We start from the raw sequence: 15,092 nt of genomic DNA, 5'->3' as shown, positions 1-15,092 counted from the left end.
GGTGGGAGGGGGTCAGGGGCAGCTAACTGACCACACAGGGAAGGTGGGAGGGGCCATGGCAGCACAGAAGACCATGCATGGCAAGTGGGAGGGTTAGTGGCAGCACAATGGCTATGATGGGCAAGAAGGAGGGTGGAGGGGCATGCACAAAGGACAATGGAGGATAGAAGGGAGGGTCAGGACCTGTGCACAGACAAGAAAGTTCAGGGGAAGGGACCTCACAACAGACCACACGGGGCAGGCAGGAGGAGCAGTTGCAGCACAACAGACCAGGGAGGGCAGAAGGGTGTGGCAGTACAATGGACCATGTAGGACAGGAGGAAGAGGATAGGGGCATGGCATGTGGACAGGCAGGATGGAGGTGGCAGGGACAGGTTACAGTCATCTGACAATGCTAGGCAGGTGGGAGGGGAGTGGCAGCTCAACAGAACACTCAGAGTAGATAGGAGTGGCAGGTCCATGGGACATGGTGGGCAAAAAGGATGGAGCAGGGGCATGCACAAATACATCGGAGGGCAGGGGGAAGGAGAATAGGGGCAGCAAGCTAAGCACAGAGTTTAAGCAGGAGGTCAATAATGGGGCATAGAATTGGGCAATGAGGGCAGGAGGAGTGGACTGGTACATCATACTAAATTGAGGGCAGTGGCAGCACATCAGACCATGCATGGCAGGAGGGAGGAGGCTAGTCCATGGATTCACACAACAGAGGATAGGGAGGAAGGGGATGGGGCAGCAAGCTAACTGTTCAGAGAAGGCGGGTATTAGGAACTTTATTGTTTTTAAAACATTGTGTCTGTGCGAACTACTTAAAATATGAACAAGTATGCAGCATAATCTCACTTTTATTCAGGAAGAAGAGGACGTTTGTGACTGTGACTCCGGGCTCACTTGGCAGAAACACCCCCTGACCCTCCACCCCCTATCGCAAAATGTAATGCCTGTGAAAAGGGTAGGTGAACACAGTGTTATATAGAACATAGTCCTGAGAGCACGATTGAAAATGAAAACTAGATATAGTGTATGGTATAAACTATGCACCAAAAAGTGTGATATAAGATGAACCGGGCGTGAAATATAATATGCAATACATTGTGCGCAATGACAGATTCATTGGAGAGCGCGAGATAGCACAGGCACTAGCGCGTGCTATGCGATATGCGCCTTGGAGTGTAATATGCACAGGGCAGTGTTGTGTAACCTAACTAGTCTCTAAAGTTGTAATATAAAATATGTGCTGGGGAGTGTAACGTTGCATATGCACTGTGACAAATATATGGATCTCAGATTGTAATATGTATGGCATAGCACTGTGCGTTATAACATAGGCATCGAGAAAGGCACGTTAGATGGGGCAATATAACCCGTGCGAAGACAAGTGTGGCATGACATATTCACGGGGTGGTGTTACAGTGCACATGGGCTAGAGAGTGTCATAGCATATGCACTAGCTAGTGGAATACAACACAGAGGTGTGTGGCACTCGGCAGGCAATGGTGGGTGTAACACAGCATTGGGCTCTGTCAGGAGCACGCTGTGACTCTCAAGTGATGTTCGTCCCCTTTCCAGCGAGTAAAATAAAAAGTATTACACATCCGGCAGTGGATGTGTGTTTTATTAACCGTGAGGGGGGTTTCTTGCATAGTTTTGGTCGAATTTTTGTCGAATCCCCTTTGAATGGCTTGGTGTGCATGTGTATTAAATGTGCCCGTCAATAGCTACCCATGTTTGTATAAATAAACGACAAGGGTGTCTACCAGGATTAGGCACGGTAGGGCATCAGACATGTCAGAGCTTCACTAGTGGTGTAAATACATTCCACGTGGATTCATTGCATGCATAGTCGCCTTTTAATGAATATCACGCAAATCGTCATGGTGATAGGTACGTACGGTTTGTCCAGCATGTCCTAGGTGTGTCTATAAATATATATTTTTTAAAAATAATAAAAAACAGTGGCCGGCCCTGGGGATTGGGCTCAAAAAAATATAATTAGGAGACTGGCCCTGGGTTATGGGGTCATCAGGGCCAATAAATTAGAATAAGAAGGGGAACCAAACAGCCCCCCTTCTTAAAAAACTAAAATAAATAAAAGACTGGCATCGTGCCGGAGGCCATGCCCCCTCCGTGCAGCACTCTGCAAACGCGCCCCCAACAGGCATCTCCAGTATGCGCCAGGGAGCTGCGCTGCAGCCAGGTGTTCTGAGGCCAAGCCCCTTTTTACACCTCTCTGCAACGCAGCTCTGTGGTGCTTACTGGAGGTACCTAGTGGTCTAGTTTGACCCTAGGGACCCTTAGGATTCAGGGGGACTTAATCTCTCAACTTAGAACAGCCACAGGGCGCGTTTACACAGTGGTGAAGGGAGGGGACGGGGCCTGAGGTGACGTGTGCAAACACGCACTATGGCATGTTTTAAATTGGGGATATAATTTCCCTTCAATACTGAGGGCCCCTGGGGGCTAACTAGCCCACCAAGTGCTTCCAGTAAGCGCCACTGAGCTGCATTGCAGAGAGGTGGTCCAGGCCGTGCCACTTTTTACACCTCTCTGCAACGCAGCTCTGTGGCACTTACTGGAGGTACCTAGTGGGCTAGTTGGACCCTAGGGACCCTCAGGATTCAAATGAACTTAATCTCCCAGCTAAAAATGGACACAGGGCGTGTTTACACAGTGGTGAAGGGAGGGGACGGGGCCTGAGTTAACGTGTGCAAAAACGCCCTGTGGCCTGTTTTAAGAGGTAGTTTTAATCCCCATGCCCTATTATACACTAGGGGCTTACAGAGGAGGTCATGCTAATCACAGGGGGACCCCAACGCATAATGTTCCCTAGTGTATGTAGGTGTTTTCACTGTATTCTAAGTGTCTTTTAACATAGCACTGGCTCTAGGACTGGTTAGTCAGACTCAGTTACCACCAGTATCCGTCTGAAAAAGTTGAGGGTACAGGATGATTTTGCAACAAGGCTTCTTTCTGCTCTTCTTTTTGTTCTTTCTGCACGTTATCCTTCTTCCTGCACTTATCTTCGTATTTGAGGACTTCTGTTGCTTCTTTCTGCACTTCTTTTGTTTCTTTCTGTGCATTTTTTCTTCTTTCTTCACATGTACTATCTCTGTAGGCATAGTTAGAAATTAGCATTTAAAAAACCTTTGAAATTCACAGAAAAAACCATAGGTTTCAGGCACGTTATAGTTAGGAATTAGCATTTAAAAAACCTCAGAAATTCACTGAAAAAACCATAGGTTTCAGGGGTGTTATAGTTAGCTGGACTTTTCACTTGTACAAAACCATTGAAATTCCCCCGTTATAGTTAGTTCAGCTAACTATAACTCGCGCGCCCGCAATGCACTGCTGATGACGTCACATATTACATCACTCATGACATGGTCAGTGACATCACTCATGACATCACTGATGACATCTCAAATGACATCACTGATGACATCATCCTTGTGATAGAGTGGCAGACCTCCTCTCACCCTAATATAACCTTTGATACACACATTCAAAAATAGAGACTAAAATTTTCAAAACAATGGACATACCAATACCAGTTACAACAACCTCTTCAGTAATTCTAAGATCCACATACACATCCACTCATTCACCAACAGTCCTATACAGTCACTCATACATGTACTCACTCATCATATGTACTCATACACCTATACATCCTGTTACACAATGCCACTCATCCATAGAGTTACTCACACACATAGTCACTCATGCTAATAAAGAATCAAACATACATTTACTTGCATATACAGTTATACACACACCACCATACTTACTTCTACGGAAACTTACACATACTTAGTCTTTTAAACAATCACTTATAGAAACACATACTTATTCATACAGGAACTCTTTCAATCTCTCACTCTCACATATACTCACATATATACACCAAAAGTCACATATACTAGTTTAAAACATATGTAGTTACTCATAAAGACACTATTGAGACAGTCATTCACTCACTAACACACCCATACACACACTCATCCACCCATACAGTCCTGCACACATGCTGTGTTCAACACATACAAACAGTGAGTCACTCATTCATGCACCTATGCACTACGTAATACCCCCCACCGAACCATGCAGACACTCAGACTGATACTCAAAAAACCAACTAATAACCTATATAGACACCCATGTAGCTACTCACCAACCCATGCAGCCACTTATACACAAAGTGAGAGACTGATACAGATATTTACATATTTAAACATTACTCACTAAGCCATGTATTCACTATGATACACTTAATCAGTCAGTTACACAATCAATTTTTCAAAAACAAATCATCCATTTAGACACTTATATACCCATTTATTCTTCCATCGACCTTGAGATATACATATATAAAACATATTTAATTTTCAGAAAAACACACATTCACTGGATGATGTCATCAGTGATGTCATCAGTGATGTCATTTGAGATGTCATCAGTGATGTCATGAGTGATGTCACTGACCATGTCATGAGTGATGTAATATGTGACGTCATCAGCAGTGCATTGCGGGCGCGCGAGTTATAGTTAGCTGAACTAACTATAACGGGGGAATTTCAATGGTTTTGTACAAGTGAAAAGTCCAGCTAACTATAACACCCCTGAAACCTATGGTTTTTTCAGTGAATTTATATATATATATATATTGTTTTTTAAATGGCCTTGCAGCAGCCAAGTGCTGCTAGGCCGCTGGGACCCTTTTTGCATTTTCTTTCTTTTCTTTTAACATTTTAATATAATGTTCTAACATGGTGGCTGTTTGCCATGTTTGAATAGTATTATAAAATGGCCGCAATGTATCATTAAGTATGTGTATGTCACAGCGCATGCACTAGCATGCAGCATTACGCAGTTTACAAGCAAGCTTGTGTGATGATGCATGTCTGCCATTTTGGGATTGATTTCCATCAAGTCGATGATCATGCCTGAATTGCCTGCCATGCATTTTCAAGCATCTCGGTGTATGTATTTGCATGCTGGCAACAAAATCAGTATAAACGTTAACATTCAAAGACGACCACCCACTGTGATGTTTATTAAATGGCTATCATGGAATGGTATACTGTATCTTTGTTTTTACCACTTTAAATTGGCCAACGCATGCTTCAAAGTGTGGCAGCTAAGTTGGTACTTTCAAACAATGATACACCATTTGCAATACCATTGCAAGACTGCTACCCACTTCCCTTTTCATTCATCTATTTTTTGCAGAGCAAGCATATGCACACCAAGTTTATTTCAATTTATATATCATGCATATGCTTGGGGTGTTTATATGATTGTGGATGGGTAAGTATGTAAATGCAAAAATAAGTCACTGGGTGAATGAATAGAAGTGAGCAAGGACAAGTGACAAAGTACATGTGTGATGGCTTAATCAGTGCCTAAACTAATCAGTGATTAAAGATGTAATTTCAGTAATAAGCCAGACCTGTTGGCCTTGCCAATCCCTGTTCCTTGTTGTTTCGACAAGCCCTCACCTGGTAACTTGACTGCTTTCTATGGTCAGATATTCAAATCAGTATAAAACCCACTCTCCCTTCCTGGGCCATGAGTAAGCAGCCTAGTGTGAATGTTAGTAGGACGTGAGGTTGGTGCTCACTGGTGCCATTTACACATTAACTTTGCTGTACTCTTGTATGTTTTCACTCACTGAAAGTGTTAAAAGAAGTATTGCTTGTCATTTAGTTTTATGAGTATCGAGTGGAAGAGGTGTGGCACAGTGGCGAGGGTACCTGACTCCAGACCACAGGGTTCACGGGTTCGATCTCCGGCTTTGATGGTAGGTTAGCCCAGCACCATGTGACTCTCCTGAGGTAGCTGTGCGCTTTACAAATGCTGGCATTTAATTTTATAATTATAGAGTTGTTGCCTGTTTACTTCGCCCTTTTAATTGAGGTCAGATAATAAAGCGCTCTCATCCTTGTGACTCACTAAGTATGAAGGGGCATATTAACAAGAGCATTATCTCCGCTTTTTTGGCTTTAAAAAGCAAAAAACAGCGGAGATAATCTTTTCACCCTATTTACAAGAGGGTGATAAAATGCATTAGCTCATGTTAGTACCCTTTTACCTGACGCCTCCATTTGCATCTCTAATGAGATGCAAAGTGGGTATCACTGGGCAGTAAACCTTGCAAATATCGCTGATGTGCACATTGCGATATTTACAAGGCTGCCCCAGCATTTAAGCAGACGGTAGTTTTTGGAGAAAACCGCTGTTTTTCGCCAAAAACTAACGTCTGCTAAAATGCAGACTTACCTATCCCTAACATTGGGGGTGAATTATGCTCATACAACCACAGGGTCGTATCAGCTAGGTTATCGCCATTTTGCAGGGAACATCGCTGGAAAACCAGCGATATTCCTTGCAAAACGGTGATTTCCCCGCTATCGCAGGAATTGTTATCACCTTGGAGAAACACGTTGTTAATAACGCGCTACCAGGGTGATAAATTCCAGAGATAGACGGCGATAAATAAAAAAGCGCTAAGCGCACTTTGCGTTTATCGCCGTCGTTGTAAATATACCCCGAATTCCTTTTCCGTCCCTCCCGTTTTACTACCTTTCAGTCCCCAGGGAGCTCATTTCATCCTTAAACATAGAGCATGTTTTAAGTTTCATTTGAACGCGCAGGGTGAAACATTTATTTTCTTTTTCTGACTGTGCCTGATTTTTTAAAAGATCCAACAATTTTCATAGGATGAACCAATTGCATTCGAAAGTAGGACCATTATTTGCATATTGTGACCTCCACCTGAGGTGTAAAGGACCCTCTCGCAGCCCCCAGATGCGAGAGCCCCCAGTCCTCTCTACATGAAGGGGGACCCCTCAGCTTATCTGTGCTGTGTGTGTTTTTCTTAAGCAGCTGCAGTGCGAGCTGATTTCATAATGTAACAAATGAAGAGAAGCAAATAACAACTATTTTTTTTGCTCTTTCACTCGAAACTGCCAGGCTCCTTACAAGGTGGGGCCCCCTCAGTGAGAGCATTCTCCACAGAGCACTGCTACTCTGGGGGGGGGGGGGCAGTTCAGAACTGACTGGGGCAGAGGTAGGGTTACCATTTTTTTTTTTTTTTAACTCCTATTGTTTATTGGCATTTCAAAAAGATACAGGGTGTATTCAGCATATAAACATCTTCGTACATAGAATACAAATGATACATATGAAGATAATCCAAGAAAAAAAGGGGAGAACAAAGAACAATCAAGTATATGTATCTGATATCAGTCCTCTCTACATATACTATGAATTTGCTAAATAACATGTAAGCAAACAAAACATCGTATGTGTTTATAAAAGCTATGTATTTGTAATCCTAAATACATAAGGGGTTACAATGTTAAATTGTCGTAGATCCAGAAAAGGACCCCAAATACAATCAATTTGCAGCAAGTTATCATTTAGTTCATAAAACATTTTCTCGAATTTTGCCACGTTATACATATCTTTAATGCAGCATTGGATAATCGGAAGTCCATCTGTGTTCCAAAAAACGTAACATGTTGACTCCGAGTGGGCCGAGGGATGTGGAAAGCCATTTATAAGCGTGTATGGACATGGGGGGTGTTTGAAACGTCATGTAAAAGTGATAATCGTACTGTTAGGGGAAGGGGAATGGGAGAGAGGAACTTTTCAAATATTCCTCAGTCTGGAACCAAAAAGTATGAATTGTTTGACATCCCCACAGAATATGCACAATATCACATTCAGGTTCTTGGCATCTCCAACAAAGACAGTCGGGACTCGGTGCCACTGCGGGTAGCTTGGCAGGGGACCGGTGCCAGTGATGCAGCATTTAAAAAAAAAATCAAGATGAGAATTTCTGAGCCCTCTATTTTAGTTTTCCATTGAGGTGTTCACTCGCAACCATTGCCATATATTTGTATATTTAGTTGTGAAGACAGTAAGTTCTGCCATTTGTGTGACATGGTTGCCAAATTTCAAACGTAATTCATGATTTCTTTATACAGTCAAGGACTACAAGTCTTTAACATAACCTGCATGCATTATGGCTCTCGGCTCCAATATACATGGTTTTAAGAAACTTCGCAGGGCTGGCATGACACTGCATATGAGGGTGGGAGCTTACCTGGGTAGGGTGTCCGAGCACCGCACTCCCCTGTCACCGGCGGCTCCTGTAAGCTGCAGACCGGTGCAGAATACACCAGTCTTTCCGACGGCTGCTGCGAGCCATGAGCAGTCTGTGACAGACGCCCTGCTTTGATGCTGCTGAGGTGCGCACCACACCCTTGGGTGAGCACTTGGGACGTGTTAGTGTTCTGCATATTTGCATATATTTTTTTTTATTGGATTTAATGTGTCCTTATAATTAGAAGGAATTCAGGAATGTTCATTACGATCGGCTCCTGAGTTCATGGTTTATTTATTGCCTGCTGAGGTTTCTGCTTGGTCACCCAGCCTGCTGCCTAAAGCAGAGGTTATATGGTCTGGGACTACCGAATTTCCCCCTCCCCCCTGCGCATAAACACATTTTAATGAGAGGCATGAGAGGTAATTACTTTTTGGAAGCGGGGGTCGAACAACCCCCGGCCGTATTTATTAAAATATGAAAACAAAATGAAAATTTTGAAATAAACATTATTTACACAAATTATACGCAGAAACATAACACGACATTTGATTACAATTCATATGCACAGATTTCAGATGGCTAACCTTAACATATCTCTAATACATAGTTCTCCTATCCGAATCTAACATAATGATCATAATCATACCTTAATTACTTTCTGCGTATCCTATTTGGGCCTACGGCAAGGTCATTAACTAGTGTCAGATCCTTATCAATTTACCACGCCCCCAGTAGGTACCACACCGAGGGGAGAACAGACAAAATTTGGCACAGGGGCGACCTCAAACGGACCCGCTATTCTCCCTAAGCCCAATTCCTTCTTAATCTTTTGCACTACAACCCCTGGGTTTGATCTGACAGATAACTGATTTTTGCACTCCGATGTCCCTTTCTAATCCCCAACTGGTATCCTGAAACCATACAAAAAACCTTCCTGCAGCATCCTAGCTGTGGCTAGATCTGGATACCTATTTAACCAGGGATTCATAGCAAAGACATTAATGGGTGAATGCGATACATTTTCTCCTTTCTCCTCAGTCCTGTTTCTTCCCCCCTCTAGTCCCTGAAAAGGCATTCCCTTTCTTAAGGCATTTTGACTCTGGGTGCGAGGGGTGATTACAAATGGCACATGCGTGCCTGAATTTACAAGTGCCTTGAGCTCTGGTACAGGACTTCCTATTAAAATCCCAGCACACTCCTTTTTGCCTTCCACCTTTTTCAGTACCCGGTGCCGCGCCCCCGGTGTGCCCTGTCCGAAAGGGCTGTTGTGGCGGCGAAATGTGTGCCTTGCCCCAATTCTGGCCTGTACTGCCCTGCTGCCCTGGGCCAAACTGGTCAAACCAGGAAATAGAATCCACCCGGTCCCATGTGAGTGAAGGGTCAAACTCTTTCGCCTTCCTGAAGTTCATATCATATTCCTTCCAACCCACACCACCATATTTATCATGCGTCATCGCCACCCTGCTCTGGTAACATGCCATTTCAGCTTGCATATTAGGTGTACGTTCCGCCACTATGGCCATAAACACAGAAAATGCCCTCATCCAGTTTGTCAGTGTCTCCTCTACCCTGAATCTTGACATTTCCACCCGCCACTCACTGGGAAGCATCCAATCCTTCTGCCTCTTAGCATATTCCATTTCCCTGTTGTCCACCAGCAAAGAAAACATGTTTACATACGCCCCAGACCAAATCAATTCCTTCATATCTCGAGCAACGTGCCGCGCTAAATATTCCTTCCTGGAAGGTAACACCTCCGCGCCAAACAATGGGAAAGCCAGCTCCTTACCCACTGACTCCGCCGTCTTGGCTTTTCCACTGTCGCTTTCCTGGAGCCCTGGCTGTGATTGCGGGGCCTTATCTGCGCCCAGGCTCTGTTCCCCGCTCGGGCTGCCATGATCTTTGCCACCATTCTTTGTGCCTCTGCCAGAGGATCGGCGCCCACTGACAAGGGCAACACCCCCCCCTTTCCTAACCATGGAAGAACTGCCGCTATTTGAGTGGCTAATTTCAGCGGCACCTGCCCACCCCCTGCTGGTGATAATACCGGGGCCGGGGCCACAGGGTTCAAGACTGGAACATTGGGGCATGATGGGGGCAAAACCGGTATGATACTTGGTACTACCGGTTCAGCCGCCGGAGGCACCGGAACTGGTGCAGATACCGGCACGGCTGACCCCGGGACGTTGGGCACTAAATCAGGAGTACCTTTTGGGATCTCTGGCACTACTGGGAGCCCAGAAGGACCACCCCCTCCCGGTGTCTCTAAAGGTTCCGCTATTTTTGGGTCTTGATTCTTCCCCTTCTTGTGTCTAACCTGCTAGGGGAGAGCCTCCAATTCCCCCCTCGGTTTTGGGGGTACTATTGTCCGCTTGGGCCTGCCGGACGGCCCGCCCTGATCCTCCACCTTCTGCCTGAGCTCTGCTAGGCTATGTCCCATTTGCTCTACCTTGCCCCATCTCCTATCCATAGTCGCCATCCTATGCATCATTGCCTCCAGCATATGCTCCATGCGAGAACGCTTAGCTCCCCGCTTACCTGCCATGCTATGATATGACCCACACGCCTATCCCTCAATATCCCTGCCCAAAACCCAATTCAACTTGCTCTTTACCTGGGAAAAAACAAGCAACACAGGCTTAGCGCAATGTTACGATCACAATATTGCATCCACTGTGCCTGCCCCCCTTAATAATCAAACATGAAGGCCGGTAACACTGTAATTCCCGAGAAATGTGTGCCAAACGTACAACTATTGCAGAATATTAAACCCACAATCACCTCTGTGCACCTCCCCACACAACAGGCTCACTTTTTCACCAAATGTGCCCCCCAAAACATGCCAATTACATCAGAGTTCCCAACCTTCGCTTGTATGCCCCCAGATGCTATTATGAGGCCCACGAAAATTCAAAATTTTATGCCTGCACCCACAAGATCAGGAATAATATTAACATGCACTTGCACAGCTAATTAATCTGCCCCCCCCCTACACAATCAAAGGTAGAACCAAAGCAATGGCATCGGATCCCAATCCTCCCGCAAAATAATCAGTGTAAAAGGAAATAATTTCAAAACCCTGCGTGTAAGAGTCTCAGCCTTTTACCATTGAACCACAGTGGCTCTTGCTAATAACAAAATACAGCCTCCGATGCACAGGAACACCCGATTATGCGCTCCGGTCAGCACAATCAGCCCCCCGGGCCCCCCCCTTTACGAATACCTTATCGGCGCATTCGCGCGCCGTACACCAAACCTCACGAGCCTCTCCCGACAACTCGCGCCGCCGCCCACCGATGCCTGACAGCTGCAGTGATTCCGCCGCACTCGAGTCGCAATCGCTGCCCAGGACGACCTCGCAAACAAGTCACCGCCAGAAAACACGCCGAGTCGCGACCTCAAGACCCGGACACAGACACCGGCAGGAAAGTCGTCCCTTCGTCCACGAACACGAACCTGCAGCAAGAGAAAAATAAACAAAAAGGTGAGCAGCCTCCTAGGGCTGCGTCCGGATGCTGGGAGAGCGCGGGACAAAGAGACCGAGTCCCGCGCTCCCCGGCCTTTTATCATAATACTGGGGGCAGACCAGTTCTAACTGGTCTGTCCCCAGTCCCCCCCATGCCCTGGAAGCACATTAATCATGAGGGTCACCGTCGCGAGCCAATCCCGGACGCGGCGCGCCCACCGCGTCATGGTGACGCGGTGGAACGCTCCGCCGTGTGCACAGGCGAGGGGGGGGAGGGGGTCTGTGCCCCGCCATATGTGCGGCGGGGCCGATCCCGGCCCCGCCTTTCTCTTTTCTCTCTGAAATGTTATCTCGAGGAACAATTTTTCATTTTTTTTTGTTCTTGTGTTTGTCTGTGTTGTCATGAACATGAAATCAGCACAATCAGAACCTCGGGCCCTACCTCAACACCAAGAGAAGACCAACAACTTTAACTATGTCTGGAACAGAGCTCGACAGAGTGCGATGCCTAAAAAGCATCAGCCATGTGAGACAATGGAACAGGTCCAGGAGTTACTAGCTGATGAAAATACTTTAACAGCTCAAGCAATAGCTACTGATAAAGTCTCTCCTCTACCCTCTTCGACAGTACTCCAGCAAGCTACTCTGGATCACCCCTGGGATGGGTTATATGAACAGAGGCATGATGGAAATCCACTTCAATGCACTTCCCTTTCAAACCACACAGTTTTGCGTCTGACGGTGCTAAGGTAGGGTTTGCTACAAAACCACGGCGAGGAAGGATTTGGTGTGAATTGCGGGTGACCCAAAGAACTCCATTGCTTGATAACTGCACAGCCTTCTTAAGTGCCTTTAATAAAATGTTTACTCCTCAAGCTGAACATTATTCCAATCAAGATGAACTTCTAGAAATTTGCCAAGGCTTAATGGATTTTAAACCTACATAATTAAGTTTAAGGCTATATCAAGGAATGCTGATTGGATTGAGTATACATTGTTCATGATTTTTAGGAGAGGCCTCAAAGATGAGCTAAATGACCTTAAAGACAGGGAAAATTGGCGAGCCATCCATATCTTGCACCCAAATCAAGTAATTACCATTGACTCCTGGACTTATTCTTTTTCAGGCCATCTTAACTTTTGAACAGACTAAGGGGCATATTTACAACAAAGGGACAGAGCACAGCGTTAGCCTCCTTGGTTTAATACCACTTCACCTGCGCTGATGCTAAATTTAACAGCCTGGCGCCAACACAGGCATTCTTGCACCATACTGCAAGGGTGTCTGCTTTGAGGGGAAGAACAATCTTTAAATGGCAATGTGTAACTTTTATGTATATAGCCTAAAGCAGCACACATATAACTTGCAAAACGTCTTTTTTGGGGGGACCTTCCTGCACGTAAACAGTAAATGGCGTTTTGCTGCATCTATGTGTGCTACACAACGCAGCACACATAGGGGTATATTTACAAGCCCCAATCACCACCACAACATCACTTTTAGTGTGGTGGTGATGAGGCACCGCTAAGCCACTTCCACTGCAACACCCATTGACTTTGACACTGCCCCCTATTTATAAGGGTGGGGTAAACAGGAGGCAGAGCAAAATTTAAGACCACGGAAAACCTAGTATTAAACAGGCAAAGCGAGGAGAAAAGCTTTATTTCTCCTCGTTTTTGCTGTTTCCATGTGTGCTGCACACAGAGAAACCGGTACAAAAGGGGGTGGTGATGGACGGAGCATCAGAACCAGTCAAACACTCACACCCAGTCAACAGATCTGGGTTTGATCCATCACCACCCCCTTTTGTACCGCACACAGAGAAACAGCAAAACATTATTGATTTTTATGTGCAGGAAGGTAGCTCTTCCTGCACATAAGCAGTCATTGAAAAAAAATGAGGTTTTGAAGCTCCTATGTGTGCTCCATTAAGCAGCATACACAGAAGTTACAAAACGACATTGCTGATTGTTTATGTGCAGGAAAGGACACCTTCCTGCACATAAACAACCATCCATCTGCAATGCAGACCCCCTAGCACTATGGTGCAAGAGTGCGTGCGCTCCAGCGCAGGGGGCAACACAGGGCTGCACTGTATTCTTGTAAATACGGTGCAGCCCTGCATTTCAGAAGTGGCGGATCGTGGCACTAAGCAAAGAAGGCTAGCGCCACGCTCCGCCACTTCTCTAGTAAATATGCCAGCTGGTCTTAACAAGGCAAAATGAGGAGAAATGCTTTATTTTTCCTCTTTTTTGCTGTTTCTATGTGTGCTGCATTGTGCAGCACACATAGAAACAGCAAAACACCATTGATTGTTTATGGGCAGGAAGGTCCGACTTACTGCACATAAACAATCCCTCTAAAAAGTTATGTTTTGCAACTTCGATGTCTGCTGCATTAAGCAGCACACATAAAAGTTACAAAACAACATTTAAAGACCTTCCTGCACATCAACAATCTTCCCCTCAATGCAGACACCCTTGCACTATGGTGCAAGGGTGCCTGCATTGGTCGCTAGGCTGCTAAATTTAGCACTAGCGCAAGGGGAAATGCAGGGCTGCAGCATATTGTTGTATATATGGTGCAGCCCTGCATTTCAGAAGTGGCATAAAGCCAAGGCGGATAACGCCGCGCTCCGCCACTTCGTTGTATATGTGCCCCATAGTAACAGCAAATATGAGGAGAAATAAACAATTTCTCTTCGTTTTGCCTGTTTAAAGAGAAGGTTTTCCCTGGTCTTAATTTTGACACTGCCTACTATTTACCCCACCCATTTAAATAGGGGGCAGCATCAAAATCAATAGGTGTTGCAGTGGAACTCCCACATCAACACCCATTACCCTCCCCTTACACGCTAAGTACAGCGTGAAAGGGTGCCTTATTTACAAGGCAGCATTAAGCCATGTTAAGTGGCTTAACACTGCCTTGTAAATAAGGAGAAGCCCCTGTCACCACCACAGCTTCACTAAAAGTGACCTTGTGGTGGTGTTAGGGGCTTATAAATACACCTCTAAATTGTCAATTTCTGTTTTCCTAGCTTGTGAAGCTGGGGAACTTGTGAGGACATTAATTGACCCATAATGCATAATATTCCAATCATCATGGAGTGTCCAGTAATAGTAGAGGCAGTGAATGGTTCACCCTTATCTTCAGAATCAGTTGAGAGACCAACCCAAGAAGTCCAAAGTACGATTTTCAAACATACCTTAAGAAATTACTTTTGATCTAATTGCAACTCCCGGTTAACCAGTCATTTTAGGAATTAATTAATTGTTCAAACACAGTTTTACAACTATGTTCTTGGGCTCTGAATTTTGAGACCTGCATTGTTTGATTAACCACAATTTAGCAAATTCACTTATGTTTCTCTGAATATTTATCATTGGTTATAGATTAATCATTCTTCCATTACTATCACCATTATCAGGACGCATCTGTGGTGTTCTGTATCTAATCTGGAATAGGGTGTGGTATCCAGATGATGATGTTTGGAACATGGAATGTGGGTGGTTGCC

General features: G+C 45.1%; 1 protein-coding gene across 2 annotated transcripts in view; it reads right to left on the bottom strand.

Annotated features, from left to right (window-relative positions):
* Positions 1 to 8,209, bottom strand: part of LOC146809543 (galactoside alpha-(1,2)-fucosyltransferase 2-like) — a 169,142-nt gene extending 160,933 nt beyond the window's left edge. Inside the window, exon 1 of one of the 2 annotated variants that reach the window (XM_085614350.1) lies at positions 8,108 to 8,209. The gene's annotated coding sequence lies outside the window, so the exon portion shown is untranslated. The remainder of the gene's footprint in view (positions 1 to 8,107) is intronic. The other variant, XM_085614351.1, reaches the window with a different exon arrangement.
* Between the last annotated feature and the right edge of the window lie 6,883 nt (positions 8,210 to 15,092).

Source organism: Triturus cristatus, chromosome 7 (assembly GCF_964204655.1).
Source record: "Triturus cristatus chromosome 7, aTriCri1.1, whole genome shotgun sequence".
NCBI classification, from domain to species: Eukaryota; Metazoa; Chordata; class Amphibia; order Caudata; family Salamandridae; genus Triturus; species Triturus cristatus.
This window is presented reverse-complemented; position numbering and strand designations above follow the sequence as displayed.